The sequence below is a fragment of the Cetorhinus maximus genome, chromosome 1 (genome assembly GCF_964194155.1).
Source record: "Cetorhinus maximus chromosome 1, sCetMax3.hap1.1, whole genome shotgun sequence".
NCBI lineage: Eukaryota > Metazoa > Chordata > Chondrichthyes > Lamniformes > Cetorhinidae > Cetorhinus > Cetorhinus maximus.
The window spans coordinates 73,066,007-73,093,002 of NC_135879.1; the positions used below are offsets into that span (position 1 = coordinate 73,066,007).

General features: G+C 41.1%; 1 protein-coding gene and 1 long non-coding RNA gene across 8 annotated transcripts in view; both read right to left on the bottom strand.

Annotated features, from left to right (window-relative positions):
* Positions 1-26,996, bottom strand: part of spock3 (SPARC (osteonectin), cwcv and kazal like domains proteoglycan 3) — a 708,975-nt gene that overhangs the window by 668,188 nt on the left and 13,791 nt on the right. The gene's annotated exons all lie outside the window — the stretch shown is intronic.
* Positions 13,393-14,505, bottom strand: LOC144684524 (uncharacterized). Its single transcript, XR_013577524.1, has 2 exons — positions 14,376-14,505; positions 13,393-13,978 (listed from the first exon to the last, which is right to left on the bottom strand). It is a non-coding gene; the product is annotated as an uncharacterized LOC144684524 (long non-coding RNA).

Sequence of the window (26,996 nt, forward strand, 5' to 3'; positions counted from 1 at the left end):
AGCTCACCATTGAAGGGATATCAGGTGAATCAGAATGCACAAGATACCTCTCACCTCCACACCCGACAAGTTACAAAAGGAAACACTATGACTTAGGCAAAAATTAATGTATGTGAAAGCTCCAACTAGTAACAGTCACCATGGAACAAGTTTGAGAGAATGCCTACCTAACTGCTTTAAGAACATCATAAGAAATAGGAATAGGAGTGGACCATTCAACTCCTTGAGTCTGCTCCACCATTCAATAAAATCATGGCTGATTTTAAGTATTGATTTCCACATTCCCACCCAACCCCGATAACCTTGGATTCCCTTGCCTAAAAAGAATCCATCTACCTCTGCCTTAAAAATATTCAATGACCCCACCTCCACCGCCTCCTGAGGCAGAGAATTCCAAAGTCGCACAACCCTCAGAAAAAAATTCTCCTCATCTCTATGCTAAAAGGGCAACCCCCAATTTTAAAACAGTGACCATTTGCTAGGTGGTTCACCAGAGGCATCCTAATTACAACACACAGTGCTTTACATGGTACTGCATGTGAAACAGCATATCAGGGTGATTACCAGAAAACAAGTCAGGCTGGCTGTCAAGATGCCACCAACCACTCCTAAAGGCATTGCATCACCTACCTGGCAATTGCCATTAGCGTTATAATCAGCAAAGCCAAATTCCATCTGCTATAACTACATTTAGCATTAACATTCCTCACTGGATGAGCACGCCAGTGACAGAACTCTTAACATACAGCCTAAAGCCTACACATTGGGGCCTCCTTTTCATTTATTTTTGCCAGTCCTCTTTTAATCCTTTCCTCTCAGCATTTGAAAATGTCGAGAAGAGCTGATGGCCAGGAATTTACTCAGTGCTGTTCCTACTTTCTGCAACTCCAAAGACTTTCTCGGCTTTTCAAGGTTGAAGCCCCGTTGTAACAGTTATCCTCATGCTTTATTTTTCACTTACATTAATTTACCTGTCCTACCAATAGTGTACTTTTGGCCTGATTTGCACCTGGATTTATGCCTATTCTTTCAGATGACACGTTAAACCCAAGCTCCATATTAGGTGGTTGGATAAGATTCCATTAGCACTATTTGAGAAGGGGCAAATGAGTTCTGCTACGATGTGGCAGATGATGTGTGCCAGGCAGATCAAATCCACAAGGGAAATGTGATCACACGGTCACAACTGTTTTGCAATTTGTATTTTATTTCAAGATGTGTGCCCTGAATTCAAAATTAATAAGACTACCACGACTTCAGAGGTTTTTTAGAAAACTAAATTAAACATTTATTAACAAAAGAAAAGATTTAAAGCACATACATAGGTCTAGAATGTACTATAATAACTCCTAAAACCCCTAACTAATCTGGCTTCTAGTTACACCCTCATTAAGGCAACAGTAAAAACAAATAGATTTAAACAGACCCAGGCAAAGCAACACAATATCCTGGATCGTGGAATTCAAAGTGAGTTTTCTCAGCTTCGGTTCCTGTCGACAGCAACTTGATGTACAGACGCTGGGGGCTTTTCACACTTGTGTTAGATCTTAGAATGCCTTCCCCTCTTACACACAACCTCACCTCCATTATAAGTGTTTCTCGCTTTTAATGCAAATTCCAATATCCGATGTGTTTTTGAAACTTTACCTTTCTCATAATACAAATCTTTTCATAATACTAATTTTATCAGTAACCTTTGGGAAAAATAAGCACATTGTTTGGCTTTGCTTCTTCTGGTTAGATGTAACTTCTTACCATTTCTTTGAAATTCAAACTACCCTAATTTATCTATAAATGCATATTACCTCACACCTCTCATTCTAAAACTTCAGCCATGTTTACGCACTTAGCATTACTCAAACCCTCCAGACCAGCTGTCTCCGAATAAATTAAATACCACACACACACAAACTAAGCAAATCCCACTATTAACCTACGTTTACAATAAATCGCAATAATGTTATGAAAATTATTATATTTTCATGACAGTTCTTCCTGTTATCTTGACCAAAATTCATCCTCAATCAGCATCATTATAGAACAGGCTTTCTGACCATTTATCCCTTTGCTGTTTTTGGGAACTGGCAGTGCACATATTTTCCTTTGTTACAACAATGACAAGAACATACTTAGCTGGCTGTGAAGTGCTTTAGGATTGCCCTGAGGTCATGAAATGCACTTTCTAAATACATGCTATTTCTTTCTTTAAAGATGCAGATCAGCTAATCAAAGAAATAGCAGCTGATAAAAGAAATGGCTATACAATTAGCACAGTATGACACCGACAGAATTAGCACCAGCTCTCAAACGTTTTAGACATACTTGAATCAGAATGAGAAAATTTGCCTCAATTTCCAAACCAATAAAATATTTGTTCTGTTTTTATATCTATTGTATAAATAGAATGCATGTCAGTCACCAATGGATTACAGAAATAAATCACATGTTCCACTGGCATAATTATTTACTTCAACATGGTGCAGGAGTAAATTCAATGGCCTCACAAGAGCGCCCAAGGCAAGTCTAGGTTCTGGTGCCAAAAGACATTATCTGCCACTCGTGCAACTTCACTCCCTTCTTTAGTTATCATACTCTACCACTCATAGCATCAGGGTGTCAGGAAAATTACTTCTGCTAAAGGCAACCTCTCCAGTCAAGCACCTTATTTACTCAAAATCACCCTTACAACTCATTGTGTCTGCCACAAGCATTCTACTAGTTTTCAAAGGCAATTCTTTTAAAGGGACTAGGCATCTTTACCACTCATCAACATGGGATGCATGATGTTAGATTAAGATGAGTTGGATTAATAAAGTTATTAGCCTAATTTTCTTTATTCTTTCATGGGGTGTAGGTGTCACTGGCAAGGCTAGCATTTATTGCCCATCCCTAATTGCCCTTGAAAAGGTGGTGGTGAGCCACCTACTTCAACCCTTACAATCCATCTGGTGTAGGTACACCCACAGTGCTATTAGGAAAACAGTTCCAATATTTTGATCCAGCAACAGCAAAGGAATAGAAATATAGTTCCAAATCAAGATGAGATGTAGTTTGGAGGGGAACTTGCAGGTGATGGAGTTCCCATACATTTGCTGCCCTTGTCCTTCTAAGCGTAGAAGTCGCAGGTTTGGAAGGTGCTACCAAAGAAGCCTTGGTGTGTTGCTGCAGTGTATCTTGTAGATGGTACACACTTCTGCCATTGAGTGGTGGTGGTGGAGGGAGTGAATTTTTAACTTCATCGATGGGATGGCAATCAAGCAGGCGGTTTTGTCCTAGATGGTATTGAGATTCCTGAGCATTGTTGGAATTGCACTCGCCCAGGCAAGTGGAGGGTATTTCATCACACTCCTAACTTGTGCCTTGTAAATGGCGGATATGCTTTGGGAAGTCAGGTGGTGAGTTACTCACTGCAGAATTTCCAGCCTCTGACCTGCTCTTCTGGCCACAGTATTTATATGGCTGTTCCAGTTAAGTTTTTCGTCAATGGTAGCCCCCCCAGGATGCTGACAGTGGAGGATTCATCGATGGTTTGCCATTGAATGTCATGGGGACATAGTTATTTTCTCTCTTGCTGAAGATGGTCACATGTGTGGTATGTATGTTGCTTGTCACTTATTAGCCCAAGCCTGAATGTGTCCATATGCAGCAAGACCTGGAGACCAGGCTGCTTCAGTCTCTGAGGAGTTGTGAATGGGACTGAACAAGTCATCAGCGAACATCCCCACTTCTGACCTTATAATGGAGGGAATTAATGAAGCAGCTGAAGACACCACCCTGAGAAATGCCTGCAGCAATGCCGTGGGACTGAGGTGATTGGCCTCCAACAGCCAAAACCAAATTCCTTGTGCTCGCTATGACCCCAACCAGTGGAGAGCTTTTCCTCCACAATTCCCATTGACTTTGATTTTCTTAGGGCTCCTTGAATACCATTGTTAGCTTGATATTCTGGTGTCCAAAATGCAGACTCCATCTGACTAATTTTGAAGGCTTACTGTTATCCTTTGGTGGATTTTTTTGTATAGGTTCAACTCTTGGTATAGCAGTGTTGAACCCTTCCCCTATCATTTTTGTTCACTGGTAACAACACTCAAGAAGCTTGACACCATCCAGGACAAAGCAGTCCGCTTGATTGGCAACCCATCCACAAACATTCACTCCCTCCACCACTGACGCACAGTGGCAGCAGTGTGTACCATCTACAAGATGCACTTCAGGAACTCACCAAGGCTCCTTCGGCAGCACCTTTCAAACCCACAACCACTACCATCTAGAAGGGCAAGGGCAACAGATAGATGGGAACACCATCACCTACAAGTTCCCCTCCAAGCCACTCACAATCCTGACTTGGAAATATATCGCCGTTCCTTCACTGTTGCTGGGTCAATATCCTGGAATTCCCTCCCTAACTGCACTGCGGGTGTACTTACACCAAATGGACTGCAGTGGCTCAAGAAGGCAGCTCACCACCACCTTCTCAAGGGCAATTAGGAAGGGGCAATAAATGTTGGCCTAGCCAGCGATGCCCACATCTCATCAATAATAATAAATATATAAAATTTGCACTGCAGATGTGAACTTATTCTTCAGTGTAAAGTATTGCAAAGCAATTTTCACAGGGAGCTTAGTTTTTGTTTACAAGAAATATTAAAATCAATTTAAGTAGTGCAATGTTCCAGTTAATCTCATGTTTATAAAATTTTCATTTTATCAGTGTCATAGAGACTGATTAGGAAAACTGTAGCAAATGTATCTGTGCTAATTTTCAGAAAATCTGCCAAATTCCTCTATTTTGTTTGAATGTTGCTCATTATTTATTTCTTAATTGTAGCATTTTACACGTGTTTTGTCTATTGCTGCAGACATCGCTAGGGGTGCATTAAGTGAAAAAGGTATGATTATTTATCATATTTTTAGTTTCTTCAAATCACTGTATTATACTTGAAGACACATAACAGAATGTTTTTTCTGGCCTAACACTAGAGTGACACCACAGGATCTTCTGGCTTCAGCCCTGATGAATTATCCATAGTGAGCCCCTAAACCATCTCTACCATAGAGCATCTTTAAACATTAATAAGAGTGGAGGGGGTGTGGTGGTGAGGAGGGCAGGGGTAAAGGTTGCATTATACAGAAGCCTTTAAAGGCTTCCATTTGAATTTAGATACAAATGACCAGTTACAGGAACGTAATTACAGGATGGGTGTTATAAAGTTGTTGCATTTATCCTAAAGATTGCACGGATAAACAAGTGGCCAGCACCTCGTCAGCCAAAAAAAAAAGTGGATAACAACTTCACCGTAAAATGAGTGAACAGCATGTCAAAATCCTTTGCAAATGGAGCAAAATGAAATAATAGAGTAAAAAGGTGGACAGTGTGTTACAAAGTTATAAACATGGTTAAAGAGAAATGATGTCAAGCTGTGAGCTTGAGTTTTTTTTACATCTTAGTGATGCTGGAGCAGAATTATAGTAACTGACAGGCAGAGCTCTTTTTTAAAGAAAAATAATACCATGTTTACACTGGGAAAAAAGCTTCTATATTTTACATTAAAATACAATGTAAAATGTGTTATCATAGATATGGTACAGCACAGAAGGCAGACATTTGGGCCGTCATGCTTGTGCCAGGTTTTGGAAGAGCTTTCCAATCCAATTAATCGGACACCTCTATATATCCCTGTATTTTTTCCACCTTCAAGTTTTTATTCAAGTCCCTTTTGAACAGGTACAGGTACAGTGTCTCAAAACCAGCAACCTCTGGACCGAGGCCATGCCGGATTATGAATCATGCCGGATTTCACGCCAGGCAGTACAGGTTGAGGGTGGTTCGGGCCAAGCCAGGTCAGGTGGGGGTCAAGCATCATTTGGAACCAGGAAATAGACCGCCATGCAAGCAGCGATGTAAATAATTAGTTTGACAGCGTACCGTGCCAATGCAGCGCCTCGCCAAATTGTCCAGGTAAGTTAGTTTGTTTTAATCTTACTCAATTAAAATTGATACATGGCATATTCTAAAAATGTCTGGTTTTTGGACAGCCAGATTTGCCCCCATCACCCTTTCAGGCATGTGCATTCCAGATCAAAACAACTCATGTAAAAAAAAAATCCTAACATTGCCTCTTGTTCTTTTGTCAATCACCTTAAATCTGTATCCTCTGATTAACAACCTTTCAGCCACTGGAAACAGTTTCTCCTTAGTTACAGTACTTGATCAAAATTCTTCAAAATTTTTAGAGGGGTCTATCAAATCTCTTAACTTTCGCTGCTGTACAGAGAATACCCCAGCTTCTCCAATCTTGCCTTGTAACTGAAGTCCCTCACACCTAGAACTATTCTAGCAAATCTCTGCACTGTCTCTAAGGCTTTGACATTGCCCAGAACTGAACAATTCCTTGCTTCTATACTCTATGCCTTTATTTAAACTTGTCCTGTCACATTTACACTTGTGTACATACACCACGAGGTCTCTCTGTTCCTGTACCCCCTTTAACATTGTGCTATTTAGTTTATATTGCCTCTCATTTTACCAAAACTAATCACTTCAGTCTTATCTGCATTAACTTTTTTCTGTCATGTGCCTCCCCCTTTCTCCAATCTACGTTTGTTACAAGCCCCCTCACAGCTTACTATATTTGAACTTCATGTTGTTGCCAACCTTTGAAATAATTTCCTGTACAAATAAGTCCAGGTCATTAATATATAGCGAGCAATGCTCCTAATGCCAACCCCTGGAAAGCACTATAATTTCCTCCCAGTCTGAAAAACAACTGCTCTCTGCTTTGCACCCCCAAGCCAATTTCTTATCCATACAGCCACTGCCCCTTGAATCTTTTGGGCTTCAATTTTGCTAACAATTCTACCTTGTGGTATTTTATCAAGCACCAATTTAAAGTTCAATAGCTTTATCAAAGAGCCAGCACAGGCACAATGGCCTATATGGCTCTTTCTGTGTTGCATCAGTTGATAAATCCAAGTCCGTATACACACCATCAACTACATGACCCATATCAACCTCCTTGTCACTTTAAAGAATACAATCAAGTTAGTCAAAGCAAATCCATGCTAGTTCTATCTTATCTTTTAACCCATTTTTAAAAAAAAGTGTACCAATTAAATTTGTACTAACATTTCTAAATATTGCCCCACCACCAATGTTAGGCTGACTGTCCTGCAGTTGCTGGGTTAAACACCCTCCTTTTTTTTTGTACCATTTTCAACCCTCCAGTCCTCTGGCACCACTCCCATATCCAAGGAGAAAGATTGTTACCAGACCATCTACAATTTCCACCCTCACTTCTCTCAGCGATTTGGATGCAATGCATCTGGACTGGACAACTTTTCTACTTTGTGCACTGCTAACTTTAAATACCTCCTTTTTATCTACTTCTATCCTATCAAATTTTTCTATTTCCTCCCATACTGTATCATTGGCAGCATCCTCTTCTTTAGTGAAGGCAGATGGAAAATACTCATTTAGTATCTCAGCTATGCCTTTTGCCTCTTACAAGATAATTTCATTTTTGGCTCCTAATCAGTACCAAACTTCCCTTTGTCTACTATTCTACTATTTAAAAGATGTTTGAATTGTCTTTTATTGTACTAGTTAATCTCTTATCCTCTCTTTGTTCCACTTGCTTCCTTTTCCAGTTCTCTTCTGTAGTTTTTGTATTTAATTTGCTTCTCTACTAAATTATGAACCAGACTTATATCATAAGCTTTCTTTTCCGGTTTCATTTTATTCTCTATATCATTAATTATCTAGGGAGTTCCATCTTTGGACCCCCTTTCACCTCTGGGAACATGTCCAGTCTGTTCCAAAATTATCCCTTCTCTGAAGGCCTCCCATTCTTCATTTAATATTTCACCTGCTCAGCTCTTTGGTGCCAGCTTAAGCAGAAAAGACTAGTCAGTTTCCTAACCATGCAAGTCCTTCCATATCCAAATAGTTCAGGTGGGATGCCATCAGCTCCCAACGACTTGCCCATAGAAAGCTGCTTAAGGCCTTTGTAACTTCAGCTTGAGAAGGATCGAGAGCAAGCTCTTCCAGAGTGTGGTGCTGTGGAAGTGACTCAATGGGTTGTTGGTTTACGAAACTGCTGAAGTGCTCTGCCCATTGAGGGAGAATTGTTAGGAGCTGCTTGCCATCTGCCGAGAGGATAAGTGCCACACTCAACAAGGAAGTTTCTATAACTACAAACAGAAAGGGAGCAAGTCCATCTGTGACAATCATCATGGAATATCACTTCTTTCATCAACAGGAAAAATTCTTGCAAGGGTTATTCTTAATCAGGTTGTCACTTACCTCATTGACTCTGTGTACCCAGATCACAGTGTGGCTTCCATGCAGATGGAGAACAGTAGACATGATTTTTGCCACATATCAAATTCAAGTGTCCTGCAAACAGAATAAGGACCTCTATATGGTGTTCGTTGACTTGAACAAGGCTTTTGACACAGGAAACTAGGATGACCTGAGGAAGGTTCTGTACAAATGTGGTTGCCCTGAAAAAAATGATCAGTGTCATTTGCTCATTTCCTGATGACATGATGACCAGCATGATGCAAAGTGATACTCCATCAGATGCCTTTCCTGTCACCAACAGCACCAAGCAGATGTGCATTGGCTCCAGTTCTGTTTGCCATATATTTCTCATCCATGCTTCAGAACGCACTCGAAAATCATGATACAGGTGGACACATTCAATTGTGGAAAAAATGGAAACTTCTTCAACTTGCAAAGATTCAAGGCTTGCACAAAGGTTACTGAACAACTATCGAGTGAACTCTATTCCGCGGATGACTGCACTCTCATACCACATCATTGAGAGGACATTCAGCTGTTTGGTGATTGCTTTGGCCTAACCTCAGAACACTTTGGCCTGACAATAGGTCTGAAGAGGAAAGAGATCTTGTATCAAGGACAGGTACTCCAGGACCTCACAATTACTATCAACAACACACTCTCCATTCAGTACAGAGGTTTTGCTATCTTGGAAGCATCCTCTCCAATAACACTACGCAGGGTGACAAAATCAACCATCACCTGGCAAAAGCAAGCTCAGTGTTTGACAGGCTCACTCACAAGCTTTGGAAAGAGCATGCAGTTTGGCTCAGGACAAAGACCAAATTGACCAGGCATTGGTTCTTCCATAAAAACAAAAAACTACTGCGGATACTGGAAATCCAAAACAAAAACAAAATTACCTGGAAAAACTCAGCAGGTCTGGCAGCATCTGCGGAGAAGAAAAGAGTTGACGTTTCAAGTCCTCATGACCCTTCAGCAGAACTGAGTGAAGTTAGGAGAGGGGTGAAATATAAGCTGGTTTAAGGTGGGGGGGTGGGGGGAGAGAAGTTGGGGGGGGGTGGTTGTAGGGACAAGCAAGCAGTGATAGGAGATAAGCTGGTTTAAGGTGGGGGGGTGGGGGGAGAGAAGTTGGGGGGGGTGGTTGTAGGGACTAGCAAGCAGTGATAGGAGCAGATCTGCTCCTATCACTGCTTGCTTGTCCCTACAACCAGCCCCCCCCAACTTCTCTCCCCCCACCCCCCCACCTTAAACCAGCTTATATTTCACTCCTCTCCTAATATTACTCAGTTCTGTTGAAGGGTCATGAGGACACGAAACGTCAACTCTTTTCTTCTCCGCCAATGCTGCCAGACCTGCTGAGTTTTTCCAGGTAATTCTGTTTTTGTATTGGTTCTTCCATCACTTCGTTATTGGTGCCAGACTTGGACAACCTACCGGCATCACATAAAGCAAGTAGAAGCATTCCTTCTTCGCTGTCTGAGATCTATTTGCAACATCAAATGGCAGGACAAAATTCACAAATACCAAGGTTCTTGCAAAGTGCTGCATCAAGAGCATGATGAGCAGAGCTCAGCTTTGCAGGGTCGGTCAAGTGATTCTCTTGAACATACCAAAGGCAGTACTCCACAGGCAGCTGAGCAGGGGAACCCACACCACAGGATGTTCCAAACCTAGATATAGGGCAGAATTTTGCCCTTGGTGGGCAGGCTTGGCAGGGAGGGGCTAGGGCGGTAGCAAAGCCAATCAAAACCCGCGATCGGCACCTCACCACGTTTCATGTTGATGGGTCAATTAAGGCCCGCAAAGCGTGAAACGCGTGCGGCAGTGCTCAGCATTGCCTGTGCGGGCGGGGGGAGGAGGGCGAGCGGGCCAAGCACAAATGTCCCGCATGCGCGGGAGTGAGCACTTCATAATCTCCCTTGGGGAGGCACAGAGCTGCCTCAGGGAGATGAAGAGATATTAAAAAAATAAAGAAAATAAAAATGTAATAAAACATGCCCCCTCAAGTGACTCTGTCACACGAACAGGAGCGTGTTATTAATTCAATTGTAAAATTTTTATTTTATTTTTATTTGCTTTTGGAAACCTCATCCCGCCCGTGGGTAAGGTTTCCAAAAAATGCAAAGGCTGCTTGGCCTTTTTGCCTGCCTGCCAACCATTAGGTTGGATGCACAGCAAAAAATGTAGCTTAACAGCTGCCGATTCTGCCAGGTGCCCGCCGACCGAACTATCGTGTGACTGCTCATTGACGTCGGCACACTCGGCCAATGTCAACGCGCGTCATTTCACGCTTGAGCGGGTCGGGCGTGCACCCACCTGCCAAGTGAAAATTTCTGCCTATAAAGGCAATCTGAAAGCCAACCTCAGAGCTTGCGAGTTGGATCATAATACATGGGAAAAAACAAATGGAGAGGTCTCTGTCATTAAGCGATTTCGGCATTTGAGGAGAACAGTTACATGCCTTCAGAAGCACAAAGCCAATACCTCCATCCATCCTTCCAAATCTGACTTCATCTGCTGCATTTGTAATGGGTTATACAAATCGAGGCATGGCTTAATGTCACACATGAGACTACATCAACCTACACTGTAAATTGGTCTTCTTTTTACTGAAAACTCATCCATCAAAGCAACAGGAGAATCCATTTTTTTATCATTATTATTTTAATTGCCAGTCGTTGGGCGGTATTTAATGGAGGTGACAGCAGTTTCGCCTGATAGCTGGAAAGATAGTGGGAGTCCAATGTCACCTGCTTTAGGGAAGGCCTGCCAAATTAAGTGCCTAACAGGCACTTAAGTGGCCAGCAGCAGGCCTTTCCCAGATTAAGGATATTGGGGCAGAAATCCTGTCTCCTGAGAACTGCGAGCCAGAGGCTGGCAGCTGTCCATTGCAGGCAGCGCCAGGATTAGCAAGGGGCCACAAGCGAGTGAGGGTGGTAAGGGGTTGAGTAGAAGAGGTTGCTGGATGGAGGGTCAGAAGTAAGGACACGGGGTGGCTTTCAACAGGCCTCTCTTGGTACTGGGTCCCTCCCCCTCCCCCACCCCCCGCCTCCCCAGGAGCCCGCATGCAATCCATACAGAGTTCCCACATGGCAATGCCCTGTCTACCCCTGGATGTCAGGATGAGGCTCTCACATGGGCATTAATTGGCTATTTAAGGGCATCATTTGGCAGTTGGGCAGAAAGGCCATCCATGAGCCTTTCCACTCCAGTCCTAACGGGGCAGAGGTGGGTAGGTGGCAAGGTCCCATCCAGCACCCTCCAGCCCAATTAAATGCCCCCCTCCCCACACTACTGGGAAGGGCATTAAATTGTCATTTTTTCTAATTCACTTGGGTTAGATCCCTTAACTCAAATTAGCCCACCTCTCGTTGAATATTTTAACATTTAATTTTCCCTTTCCTTTCCTATAACTGTTCTAAATGTAATGATATCTGATCGCTTTTTCTCAAATATTCTTCTCCTGATGAAACAAGCTGCACTTTCCTGACTTCATTCCCCAGAACTAGATCCAGCAATGCTTTCTTCCTCATTAGGCTAGCAACACAAAGATAATTGTCCCATACACCTTTGTGCCCTATACTGTTATTTCCCCAATCTTTATCAGGCTAACTAAAGCCCTCCATTATCACTATTCTCAAGTTCTTGCATCTTTCCAACGTGCCTGCAAATTTGCTCCACTATCTCTTTCCCACTATTTGGCTTGTAACAAAGGTACTGCACTAATTATGAGTAATTTTATTCTTCATATCGATGAATGAATCAGATTGGCAAAGGCAGCCTGGAAAATTAGTCCATATAGTTTATTTGGGACAAGTTCCTAGAGCAGTATATTCTAGTGCCAATCAGGGAGCAGGCTAGTTTAGACTTGATAATGTGCATTGAAACAGGATTAATAGCACCCTCGCCTTTGAATCAGAGGGTTGTGGGTTCATGTCCCACTCCCGGAAAAAAACCAAGAACTGTGATTGTACTCAAAAGAAGTTGCAATCTGTGACTGTTGGTAACTCGAAAGAGTTTCCTACAGGTTATGATGGAAAATATAAACAGGATTAATTAATGACCTCATAGTAAAGGAGCTGCTAGGCTAGTAATCATAACATGATAGAATTTCACATTCCGTTTGAGGGTGAAACGTGTGGGTCAAAGACTAGTGTCTTAAACTTAAATAAAGACAATTACAAGGATATGAAGGCAGAGTTGGCTAAAGTGAACTGGGAAAATAGGTTAAAAGATAGGATAGTAGAGGAATGGCAGATATTTAAGGAGATATTTCACAACTTTCAGCAAAGAATCTTTCTTTCTTAATGGAATTTTTTAATAAGGATGCACCATCCATAGCTAACTAAAAGTTGAGGATGCTATTAAATTGAAAGTAAAAGTGTACAATACTGCAAAGATTAGTGCTAAGTCAGAAGATTGGACAGATTTGAGATACCAGCAAAGAATGACTAAAAAAACTGAGCGAGAAATTAGAGTGTGAGAGAAAGCTAGCTAGAAATATAACAGATAATAAGAGTTTGTAATTATTCTTTTCATGGGATGTGGGCATCACTCGCTAGGCCAGCATTTACTGCCCATCCCTAACTGACCTTGAAAAGGTGGCGGCGAACCTTTCTACAAGTATTCAAAAAGGAAAAGAGTGACTAAAGTGACTGTTGGTCCCTTGGAGGGTTAGATTTAATAATGGGAAATAAGGAAATAGCAGAAGCCTTAAATAGGTATTTTGTGTCTGCCTTCACTGTAGAAAACAAAAAAATCCCCATAATAGTAGGTACTGGGAAAACTATTAGAACCAAGTTCTGAGAAGTCCCCTGGAGCTTATGCCCTGCATCCTAGGGTCTTTAAAAAAAGTGGCTACAGAGATAGTAGGTGCATTGGGTGTGATCTTCTAAAATTACCTGAATTCTGGAACGGTCCCATAAAATCACAAATGTGACACTTCTATTCAAAAAAGGAGGGAGATAAAACACAGAAAGCTATAGGCCAGGTAGCCTAACATTTGTCACAGGGAAAATGATAGAGTCCATTATTAAGGTAATAGCAGGACATTTAGAAAATCATAATACAATCAGACAGAATCAACATGGTTTTGTGAAAGGTAAATCACAATAAACTAATTTAATACAGTTCTTTAAAGAAGTAACAAGCAAGGTGGATGAAGGGAAACTTGTAGATGTGGTGTACTTGGATTTCCAAAATACATTTAATATGATGCTACATCAAATGTTACTTCGCAAAATAAGAGCTCAAGGTATAAACAATAATATATTCACATGGATTGAAGATTGGTTAGCTAACAGGAAGCAGAGAATAGGGATAAGTGGGTCATTTTCAGGTTGCCGAACTGTAACTAGTGGATTGCCACAGGGATCAAAGCTGAGACCTCAGCTATTTATGATCAATATTAATGACTAAGATGAAAGGACCAAATGTGTGGTAGCTAAATTTGCTGATGACATAAAGATAGGTAGGAAAGTAAGTAATTAAAAGGACATAAAGAGTCTACCAAGGGACTCAGATAGGTTAAGTAAGTGGGCAAAAGTTTGGCAGATGGAGTATGATGTCGGAAAACGTGAACCTGTCCACTTTGGCAGGAAGAATCAAAAAGCAGTATATGATTTAAATGGACAGAGACTGCAGAACTCTATGGTGCACAAGGATCTGGGTATCCTGGAATAAGAATCACAAAAAGTTAGTTTGCAGGTAGAGCAGGTGATTAGTGTTACGACCAGGTGAGGAACTCCCCTCTTTTCCCTCCGTTCATTTGACAACAAAAGGGTTTTTGCTTACAAGGAAAAGGCTATTCTTGCCAATTCAGTGTGTACTTAACCATTTACATGCTAGGATTACAAAGGACTAGTCAGAGAGGTTTTATTAGATTTAATAAAGTAAGGGGTTAGTTTTATTACAGCAAAAAAAGACCTGGGTAAAATATTTAAAAGATCCTGCAACACACCCATGCACAAACACTCGAAAACCACACATAAAAATACAGATTAGTGTATGGGAGGATAGATTTGGCCAAATAAGAGCTTGTAGAAAATATAATAAGTTCACAGTTCATAACCTGCTGTCTTGTCTGGCTGGAGGTAGGATTCAATGGTCTTGCTTTCAAAGTTCAGGCAGTTTGAAGTTGTAGCTGGTATCTTCTTTTTCTGAGATGCTGTTGTGAAATTGAAGTCTTCTTTTAAAAACTCTGCCTACTGCAGCAATGAAGATATAATCAAATTTAGTAGATAGGGCTCAGTTTTTAAATGGAGAGAGAGAGAGGGAGAACAGGAGGCTTTCCTTCACTCAACTGCTGCTGATCTTCTGCAAACCATGTGCTAAGAACACACACAAAGAGTGTGGCTTACCACATTACTTCATTCTCCAACTGTCGGTATTTAAAAAAATAATTGTATATCCACCTATAACTTGATTAGCTCATCTGGAGAGCTATCTTAAAAAAAACAAACTCATTTGACCAAGCAATTAACCTCTGAATGGCTCATCTTCTATTGTGGAATACAGTGGATGCCTCATAGATAATTTTGATAAGGCAGGAAGAGGGTGCTCTACAAATCCCCAAGGAAACCATTGTTTGTAATGGTATTCGTAGACTTGCTAACTTTGATGTAGCGATGTAAATAGATTCAGCCATCTTGCTATAGATTTGGAATCACTTTAGATTGTCTCAAAGAAAATATGTCTTTTTAAAAATCCAATATTTGACATAAGCACGTCTTCATAACGTTAGGAACGCAAATGGAATCTTGGGGCAGGATTCATCGGGGGCGAGGTTAAATTGCGGGCGCACACAGACGCGCCTCCCCATCCCCTGCTCGCCAATGGGAAAATTCTGCCCTTGGTGTTTATTGCAAGGGGAATAGAGTACAAAAGTAGGAAAGTGTGGCTACAGCAGTACAGGGCTTAGTGAGTCTGCATCTAGAGTACTGCATGCTGTTTTGCTCTCCTTACTTAAGGATATAATTGCATTGGAAGCAGGTCAGTGAAGGTTCATTGGGATGAAGTGGGTTAGCTTATAAGGAAAGGTTGAGCAGGTTGGTCTTATACCCATTAGAGTTTAGAACAATGAGGTGTTTTTATTGCAACATATAAGATCCCGAGGGGACTTGACAGGGTGGGCGCTGAGAAAATGTTTCCCTTTGTTGGGGAAGTCCAGAAACAGGGGACACAGTCTAAAAATTAGGGGTGTCCCAATTAAAACTGAGGAGAAATTATTTCTCCTAGGGTCATTAGTCTGTGAAATTCTCCTCCTCAGAGAGCAGTGGAGGCTGGGTCATTGAATATATACAGGGCTGAGTTACAGTTTTGAACGAAAATGGAGTCAAGGGTTTTGGGGAGCAGGAAAAGAAGTGCTGTTGAGCCACAATCAGATCAGCCATGATCTTATCGAATAACAGGGCAGGCGTGAAGGGCCGAATGGCCTACTCCTGCACCTAAATCTTTGTATTCAACGGCCTACAGTATACACCCGACAGCATAATAGCATCTGCATTGTTCCTTAATTCTAACCAAAAAGATTCCATCTTCGAACTCTTTTCTAGTGTGCAATTATCACTTTTTTTCCTTCTCTTTCTTTCCTGAACATATTGTGGCCAGGAATATTAGGTGCTTATTCTGCCTCTTGTGAGAGACAGGTCTCCATTGTTGTCACTATATCCTGATCCCACATGGTCACCTGTGCCTGCAACTCACCAACCTTATTTACCATTACCACGCTCTGTACATTTGCATACATATACTCCATACTCTTCTTAACTGCCTCTCCCAACTGATCCCCATTTCTGAACTACTCTCTATTCTAATGCTATTTGCCTCTCCAAGTCATCAAGAGGGTAGCTCAGCACAGGGGCACCCTTTGATGGCCAAGGGGGAGGCCAGGGCCCCTCACAGGGTAAATCTCTGCCAGGGAATCGTCGAGGCTGTAGGAGCTGCCTCTCCTGTCCGTGACCCCGCTCTGAGGCACAAGGATCCTCAGGCAGGGGTAGAGAGGGTAGTGTCCTGACATTTGGCAAGATGCTGATGGCCCCATGAAATGGCCTTTAACAGCATCTATTTAATGCAAATCAGCTGCCCAACTTCTTGAAGCAGGCAGTCAATGGCAACATAGCTCCCCACTATCTTATGGGCTCCTCAGTCTCTGTACCCACCCTGGGGACCTGTAAAATTCTGCTTCTTGACCTTAAGTTCAAATAACTGGAGGAAGATGCATGAAGCTTGGCACAAGGATTGCTGGCAATGGGTCTCAGTTGTCCCATTGTTTTGTTTATACATAAAACATATATGGATATAGATAAACATACATGCACATTTTAGTTTAGTATCACTTTACTCCTATTTAATATTTGTGTACCAGATTTATATTTCATACAATTTGGATCCCTTTCATATTGATATCTTCTATTTAGTTCATTTTAATTTTATCCCCTTAGATTTAAATAATTACTGATTAATTTTATTTTTGCTGATTTACTGTTACCCCTTGTTTTAAATTACATAGCACCTTGTTCTCTTGCTGCATTGAATTCTCACTCTCACCAGCTTCCTGTCATCTGTTTAACAAACTGCTCCATTTGGCAGATTCACCCAGCTCTCGTCAAGCACTGCGCTTAAAGCTCTGAATGTAAAATCTAGGCTGACGCTCCAGTGCAGTATTGATTGATTGCTGCACTGTCAGAGGTGCTGCCTCTCTGATGAGATGTTAAATTGAGGTTCCATCTCTCTTGCATGTGGTCCTATTTGAAAAGAAGCAGGGGAGTTCTTCATCCTCAACCAACAATACAAAAGAAACCTAATAATTTATCTTTGCTATTTCTGGAACCTTGCAATGCATAAATTGGCTGCCATGTCTGTTTATGCAACAACAGTGACTACAGTTCAAAATAAATTAGCATGAAGCATTTTAGGAAGTTCCAAGGTCATGAAAGGCTTTATATAAATGCAAGTTCTTTCTTTCTCATGGGTTTGAAACAATATGACCTAGCAGTACAATATTTCTCTGCAATCTATTTAACCACAATTCACATTTACTACAACACCCTGCCATTAAACAACAGATACTGATATTCAAAATGTACTGAACAACTTTATGGTACCCTTGAGCTAGTGAGTAGGAAGGCACTTGCCAGGGAATACTGAGAGAATTTACAAGGAAAAGAATGCATTAGCAAGATGTATTGTAGGCTCTCCTTGTACAGTATTGACCTTTTAGGGTGTTAAGGTGAAAATCCAAAAATTGAAATTTAAAATGAAAAAAGCATACATACTATGGGATACAATTACACAATAGCAACAAAACAATCTGAAAGTTCACAACAAAATATTGAATTATTGAATGAAGTATCCAATTCCATATTTAGTAATAGACAAGGTGATAACCAGGATACTTTGAAACACTGAAGTCACTATCAGTAGATAATTCTACAGTACCTCAACTTAAATTATTCATCTCTAATTTAAGGCGAAAATTTCCCAGAAGGGGAAAAAGGGTAACTCAACATTTAATGTTAAAAGAATTGCCTTTCTTACTGTTGGTTTCCTATAAAGCATAAACTCTAAAATCTGGTGATTCTGTGTTCCTGTTACAATTCTTCTACTTCTAAAAGCTTTGTTGCATTTTTTTTAATTCGTAAATTGTAGAGCTTAGTAAATTAATTTGTTGGAATTAACTTTAAATGTACCATTGCATTGATATGCACTACCACAAAACTGTGATATGAAGATTTACTTTCCATACTCTACTAGGTTACTGTTTCAACTGTGGTGTTGTAGCAAGGTACCTAACAGAGGTCAGGCATTCCCTACAGAGAGCATAAACTGGCCAATCTTTAGCACTTCCTAAAAGACAGTTTGCGCCCATTGTGCACTCCAAGGAAATCAGTCGTGAGAAAACAAAGGGACTGATTTTTCTTTCTTCCTTACCCCCACTCTTTCTCATATGCAATCAGCATGTTCTGTATCATGCTTCGCGTATTCAAATATAAACCTACAGGTTTGCAGATTCAGGGGATCCCCAGATCCGAGACATCTCAAGCACAGGTCCTTTCCCCAAAACGGTCTAGCACCTACATACAAGGCAGAAATCCAACTGAGGAGACCAAAGGAACTGACTGCTGCTGTCCAAATGCAATATCTGGATAGCATAAATAACCACTACCCCATTCTCACCGTAAAGATCAACGAGGAGCATGAAAAAGTGAAGCACGTGTCTTCTCATGTCTTCCCTGTCCATTTGAATTTCTCCAGTCTACGTGGGAGGAGGGGTTTGGTGTTGGGGGCTGGCAGCAGTGTGGTCAGGGCTATGGGACCAGGATTGATGTTCAAGGTCCAAGGCCAGATTCTTCAAAGAACTCAGTCTAATTGGTTTCCCCCCCAGTGTTGTGGGAGGTACATGTGGCAGGAACTGCTGTGGCATTGCTCTGACCAAGCTTAATCCAATTTGAATTTTCATGCCTGTTTCAGGATAAAAAACACTCTGCTACCTTCTCAGCCTGAAAGCAATCAAAGCATTATATATTTGATTCCTTCAACCTCGCACTTGTCTACAATATATCTTGAATGCACTGGAGAGGTACTGTACTGTTCAACTTTTCTGATATTCTAAAATAGTAGGTATTATGCCAACATTTCTCAAGTGCATTGGAAAAATTGTACTGTAAATAGGATACAAAATTCGCAAATTCTATAAATATATATATATAAAATATACATACACACTATAAATATATTATGTATATTATATGTACATATATATATAAAATTCCTGTGTCACAACTAATGCATCTATGACACTGGTAATACCCAGGTATTACTTATCTAATGCCTGTCCATTGAAAATAATATGCCTGTATACATATTTTGTCCCTAGGTAGCACTGTCCTCTTCCAATCCTCTTGATTAATCCGGATGTAGTTCTGCATCTTCTCCCAGCTTGCTCCAAAACATGTACTTCATCTAACTAACATCAGGCAGCACGGGGACATTAACTTGATTAACACATTTTGCTATTTTGCTTTCAGACAGCGCTGACCTTTATTCTGCTATTCACACCTACTCTGGATCAATCCCTTGCTTCTTTAATACTATCATGCCACTCACTATGCCTTTGGTTCCACAACATCTTTGTCATTTAATTTTCCCCACCCTCTAACCTATCCCTGAGCTTCTCTTTTGCCCCACATGCCCCTCCCCAATGTTCCAACAGCATAAAACCCATCACATTCCTGCCTTTCTTCTGTTCCGAAGACGAGTCATATTGGACTCAAAACATTAACTCTGTTTCTCCCTCCACAGATGCTGCCAGACATGCTGAGTGTTACCAGCACTTTCTGAGATTAACTTGAAGTCTTACAATGAATGCTCAACTCATATGTCATGCTGACTTCCTATTGCCACACTATTAATTGGATTAATTTTAAATAGAAGCAAATCATCTAAGGAGGTAAAGAATTTACAAATCAAAATCAAGAAAAGCTAAGAAGCTACCATGAAAAGACTGGAGACTTATGAAAACAACCAATCCTGAATGACCATTCAGAATAGCCCACAAATATTTTGTGTATTGAAAAAGCTTTGAATCACTCCACATAGTTAATTTGAAACAAAATCAACTTTTCTATTGTCCAATACACAAGTATTTTTGCAATAACATTATTAAATTTACCCATTGAATTGTGTTTTGTGTCTCTTCTGCCTTCACTGAAGGTTTTATATCAAAGCCTCCGCATGTCTCAAAAAATTGAAATATGTAATTTGCATGAAATAAAGCTTTAAGAATTTAAACAATTTAGAAAATATTTTAGGAAAAATAAGGTAATGCACATCAGGAAGGGATTTTCTTCCAATGACAGGTAGTTACTAAGTATGCTGAATGTGTTTCTCTTGAATAGTTAAGATAGGTTACCAACCATATCCAAGAACGTGCAGTTTGGAGAATTTCCCAATAATTCATCAGTAGATTTCACCAAGGTGAAGCACAAAGGTATATCCTGTGAGAAATCTTAGATACCCTCTGCTTCTTCCAAAAGAAGGCCTCATTACAGTCTAAACATGGACAAAAGAGCTGAACTGCCGAGGTGAAGTGAGAGTGACTGCCCGTGACATCAAGGCAGCATTTGACCGAGTGTGGCATCAAGGAGCCCTAGCAAAACTGGAGTCAATGGGATTCATGGGGAAAACTCCCTGCTGGTTGGAGTCATACCTAGCACAAAGGAAGATGGTTGTGATTGTTGGAGGTCAGTCATCTCAGCTCCAGGACGTCACTGCAGGAGTTCCTCAGGGTTGTGTCCTCGGCCCAACCATCTTCAGCTGCTTCATCAATGACTTTCCTTCCTTCATAAGGTCAGAAGTGGGGATGTTCACTGATGATTGTGCAATGTTCAGCACCACTCGCAACTCCTCGGATACTGAAGCAGTCCATGTCCAAACGGAGACAATATCCAGGCTTGGGCTAACAAGTGGCCAGTAACATTCACATCATACAAGTGTCAGGCAATGACCATCTCCAACAAGAGAGAATCCAACCATCGCCCCTTGATGTTCAATGACATTACCATCACTGAATCCCCCAGTATCAACATCCTGGGGGGTTACCAATATCCAGAAACTGAACTGGACTAGCTATATAAATACTGTGGCCACAAGAGCAGGTCAGAGGCTAGAAATAGTGCAACGAGTAACCCACCTCCTGACTCCCCAAAGCCCGTCCACAATCTACAAGGCACAAGTCAGGAGTGTGATGGAATACTCCCCACTTGCCCGGATGAGTGCAGCTCCCATAACACTCAAGAAGCTTGACAGCATCCAGGACAAAGCAGCCCGCTTGATTGGCACCACATCCACAAACATTCACTCCTTCCACCACCGACGCACAGTAGCAGGAGTGTGTACCATCTGCAAGATGCATTTCAGGAATTCACCAAGGCTCCTTCAACAGCACCATCCAAACCCACGACTACTACCATCTAGAAGGACAAGGGCAACAGGTAGTAGGAACACCAACACCTACAAGCTCCCCTCTAAGTCACTCACCATCCTGGCTTGGAAATATATTGCCGTTCCGTCACTGTCGCTGGGTCAAAATCCTGGAACTCCCTTCCTAACAGCACTGTGGATGTACCTACACTACATGGGCTACAGCAGTTCAAGGCGGCAGCTCACCACCACCTTCTCAATGGCAACTAGGGACGGGCAATAAATGCTGGCCCAGCCAGCAAAGCCCACATTACGTGAATGAATAAAAAGACAACTACTCATTTTTTATTTCGAACTATTTACAAACAGCGAAGGCCAATGATAATTACATATTTGCTTTATTGTTTGAAACAGTTAGAAAATTAGAAGTTAGAAAATGGAAAGAATATTTATCAATAGCTGGTTTCTTTTTACTCCAAGGAAGAATTGAAAGGTTTTATTGTTTGTCCTATATGATTTAAACCTAAATGGACATCATAATCCACAGAATAAGAAAAAAAAACGCAAATTAGGAGGAGTAGGCCATTCGACCCCTCATGGCTGCTCTGCATTGTGGTCTGTCTGGCATGATTGACATGGATAGTAACCAATCATGAGAAGCTCCTTGCATCTTTATTTTGACTAAATTCAGTTTAAAAATTCTGCTCAGAAAAATATTTTTTAAAACTTTTAAAGCTGAAAGTTAATCTTTGCTCGACTGTACAAAAAATAAACATATGAGCATTTTATGAGGCTATTTTTGCTCTTTATGAAAATCTGTACTGAATATTGTAAACATCAGCAAACTCACTAGTATTTCAGTGCAGGAATTTTAATATGGAAACAATCTGACAATGGGAAAGCAATGGGGCAGGCAGAGCAGGTGCCTGATGACCTAAAAGGGACAAGAGGTAGTTTAAGTTTTTCAGATCCCCGACATTGCAAGGATCCAATAATGCCAGACACTGACTCCCCAGTGCCCCCTTCTCCCAATCTCCTGACCTCCAAAATTACGTTCTCAGAATTTTTCCTCTCTTGACCACAATGTAGTAATCTCACTCACCCCTCCCAATGCCCCTAGAACCCAGGATACTGCTCTCATCACACTCAGACACTGAGATCCACCCACCTTCATCCCAGTATTATCAGACCCTCGGATTTAATGGATTGTGAGCTATTTACTCACCATACAAGCTTGACACTGAAATAGGGTGCATCAAAGCTATCCTGTGAGACAATGGTTACCCCAATCAGATCATTGCTAGCTGTGTATTATGCACACTTAATAATGGGCCTATAGCCACCACTTTCAGACCTGAAAAGTGTCCAGTCTACCACAAATTACCCTGGAAGGGTAAAGTATCTCATAAATTTGAGCAACAGGTGAAACTAGCTATTTTATGCTGCTACTATGCAGTGGCAACACGAGTGGTTTCCTCTGCCAATATGATGCTGCTGTCAAGCCAAAAAGACGTTCTGCTTACTACACAAATGAGTAATGTAGCATATGAATTTCAGTGCTGATATGATGCCAGGTCTGTAAACCATACGTCCCAACGATTGTATCAAACTGCACAACCTTTCATCTATTTGCAATAGGCAAGAGTACTAACCATAATCAACCAATCCATGCTTGTAAAACTCAGAACATAGGGCAGAAACTTACCTGTGTTGGGTGGGCTGGGCGGGAGCGGGGGCCGGCGTGGAGCCGATCGCCACCTGCAATCAGCTGCGTGCCACCATTTAATGTGGGAGGGCCAATTAAGGTCCACCCAGCATGATGCATGGCTGGTAGCGCTCAGCACTACTTGTTCGGGCGGGGGGAGGAGGGAGAGTTGGGGCCTGTGCTCTTTTGCTCATGTGCACGCAAGAGTGCTGGAATCTCCCTGAGACATGGAGCTGCATCAGGGAGATTAAGTTGCTTAAAAAATTTAGTTATAAATAAAGTACAAAATTATTTAAACATGTCCTCTCATGTGACAGTGTAATTTAATTAATAAAAGCTTTAGGAAACCTCATCCCACTCGTGGATGAGGTTTCCTGAAAAACGCAAAGGCCGCTTGGGCTCGTTGCCGGCCTGCCAACCTTAAGGTTGGACGGGCAGCATTGCAAACAGCTTTAATTGTTTTTTTAATCACCTTCTTAGGGCGTTGACAGTTCGGCAGGTGCGCAGCCGCCTCCGGCGCACGCCCACTGAACGAAAGATCTAAATGACACGCCATGACGTTGGGCCGCATCATCTCGCCTCATTTTGCGCATCGGCATGCCGGGCCTGCCCCCTCACGCCTACGACAATATTCAAGCCATAATGTCTAACGTCAGATGTGATTCTACAAGTAGGCGGCACTTGCTGAACCGAGTGTGCTAAGAATTACATTAACAACCAATTTAAGATTATCAGTCAGGCTTGCAATGTAGCTCACTTAATCTTGCTAGAAGCTACATATATTCATATGCAAAGATCTGTCCTCTGCAGGCAAAATGAATATGTCCAAACATTGCATCCTTTTTGAATAAACAAAGACATGGGGGCCAACAGCTCCCTGGTGTATTCACCATGAAAAATCTGTCAACCAATCAGAGCTGACTTTTTTATTTATTTGTTTGTTCATGGGATGTGGGCATTGCTGGCTAGGCCAGCATTTATTGCCCATCTCAAACTGCCCTTGTTCAGAGGGCATTTAAGAGTCAACCACATTGCTGTGGGTCTGGAATCACATGTAGGCCAGGCCAGGTAAGGACAGCAGATTTCCTTCCCTAAAGGGCATTGGTGAACTAGATGGGTTCATTCTGTGGATTACAATTGGCAATGGTCATCATTAGACTTTTAATTCCAGATTTTTATTGGATTCAATTTTCACCATCTGACGTGGTGGGATTCGAACCTGAGTACCCAGAGCATTACCCTGGGTCTCTGAAATACTAGTCCAGTGACAATACCACTATGCCACCACCTCCCCGAGGTGCCAACCAATCAGCATGCCTTTTCTCATGCAATATAAACTTATGTTCCCTTTGAAATTTACCATTCTTGCATTTGTCCTGATTCTTGCATTTATCCATGTCAGGATAGCACATCTCTTTTTAACTCTCTACTCCAAATGGTTTGTTCCAGTTGAGGACAGAGTACCCATTGCAGGAACATTCAAGAAATTCATAATAGGGTTGATTTCCCAATCAGGTACTCCATATCAGATATAGTACTCACAGGGAACTTTGGTCTGGTACTTGCTGGCCTGTAGCCCTTGATTTTCCATCCACTAATTTAAATGTACAGTAAATCATGGCTGGTCTGTAATTTTCAAATTACTGCTATCTCAGCAAGCACTACTTCTCATTGAAAATAGTTCAGAAATCACTCCTAATGTCTACTCACAGAGAAGTCCCAATTTTATTTTTGTCAAGTCTTCATACAATGTCATATACAGAGGCGATACTTTTCTTTCCACCGCCCCACCCTTGCCAACACTCCAACAATTAGAAGGCATGAAGTTCACACTGATGAATGAATTACATCTTCAGTGTTTGTTAGTTGGGTCTCAATGCCTTAATGTGTATGTGTGTACACAGGCTGCAGTTATTAATCGTGGTGGTAAACTATTGCCTCAAGGGTTGAAGAAGTGATAGTGTTTGCAATACCCAAAGGTTAGTGACACTGGCAACAACTGAACAGCTGAGCTCATTTCTACAATCTGAAACATGTAGTTTATCCCAGACTCCAAAGCTGCCATCTGCATTTGCTTTATTGTCATCTTTACATCATCAATTTTAAAAGGGGGTAGTCATTTTTCCAATCTGGTGAGCACTCATGCAGCATACCACTTCTTTTATTGAGCTTTAATGTTCAACACACTGCTGAAATCTATTAATGCGCGTATTTTTATTAAAACATTGAAACAGAACACTGAATGTTGTTTAAACAGCAATCACGTAGTAAAGAACTGTCATTCTAACAGGTATTTTTGCCCTCTCCAAAGGCTCATATTCTACTTCTGCCTGTTACTACTGCTGTGACTACAAAACTAACTGCAGCTTTCCTACAATGGGTAAAAACATTTATTTTGTTGCAATAAAATAGCTCGCTTTAAAGACCAGAAATGATAAATATTGACTACAGTTTCAAATTGTTTCACAAATTACTATCTTAGGGACACTGGAACAGGAATAGGCCTTCCAACCTCTCAAACCTCTTCTGCCATTCAACTGGACCATAGCTGACCTGTAGCTTACACCAATTTACTCACTTTGGTTCCTTAATATCCTTGTCTAATGAAAACCTATCTATCTCAGCTCTGAAATTTTCAATTACCTAACTCTAATTTTAAGGTTATGCCTCATTGCTCTGGATGCCCCACCAAAAGCTATAGAGAGATAGTACCCTATAATATTCTTAAACACCACAACTAGATCACCCCTTAATCAATCACACACACTAGTGGTATTATACTATCTCCTGTGCAGTTAGAGTCTAGGCCTCATATTCGGGAGTTTCTTGGGATTTCGTAGTTAGGAGGAATGCTGATTTAGTAAAGACTGCAGGGATGGTTTGAAACTTTAACAAGAGTGGGTCTCAGAAATTGAGAATACTAGGCACTGGAGTTCAGCAAAGTACAGTAGATTAGTCTAGAAGTTTATAAGGGCAGGGGAAGTCCTGGGGTTTTAAGCACTAGGTACAATTTGTAGGACTTTTACACCATGAGGAAGTGTCCCAGGTTTGAGCAATACTGCTACAGTTCCCTGTGATTCTGCAGTACTATGTGTGGCTTAGAGCCAGGTAGAAGAAATTGAAAAAACAAATGCTGAAGTAATTCATCAATCAAGGAAGAACTTAAGTAGTATTTCCAGAAGCTGGCAGTAAATAAACACATGGCTACGATAATAAAATGACAACTGTATTTACACAACCTCTAGCACGAATCAAATAATTCCTGATAAAATATTCAGAGGTACCTATTTTATTTTGTTTCTACATTAGCGGGCAGGGTCTGGAGTGGAGCAAGAGTGCATATCATTGATGAAGAATTTTGAAAATCGTTAATTAGTGCTTCTGTTAACAACAGCAGCTGTATCTAACAAGATTTAAGTAAACAGTGGCCATTTATATTTAACAATTCCAAAACAAAAAAGAGAACTGGTGTTCAAAGCATGTGTTTTGCTTTTTCAGGTAGACTATCTTTTGGAAATAAAAATAAGTTGATAGTTTTCATGTAAAATAAAGTTTCTTAAATGTAGTTAGTTTCCGTGTGCTTTGAAAAAGGAAACAAAAATAATGCAGAGCCAAGGCACAGTTTGACATTTGTACCCCTGTAAAGGCAGGTACTAAAATTAAAGGAAGCAGGAAACAGTGGAATGTTCTACAATTGATATATAATTGGTTGACCAATAAACAACAGGTGGTGGTGGCACAGGGATTGGAAGAATGCGAACACTGGAGTCCACAACTAGTCTGTTTTGGGATCAGTTTTGTTTAATTTCTTTATAAATGATCTGGAGCTAGGAGCTTCAGATTACATAAAACCAACTAAGTGGTTGACTCCAGGTCTGGACAGATAAGCTACAAGAATTCTTCAATATACTTGACAATTGGTCAAACAAGTAGCAGATGAAATTCAATTCAGACCAGTGCAATGTGCTTCCGATGGGACAGAAAATCCAGGAAAGGGCTATTACTTCAATGAAAAGAAAATATTAGCATGGAAAGTGAAAGAGATTGGCCGCCCTGATTAACAAT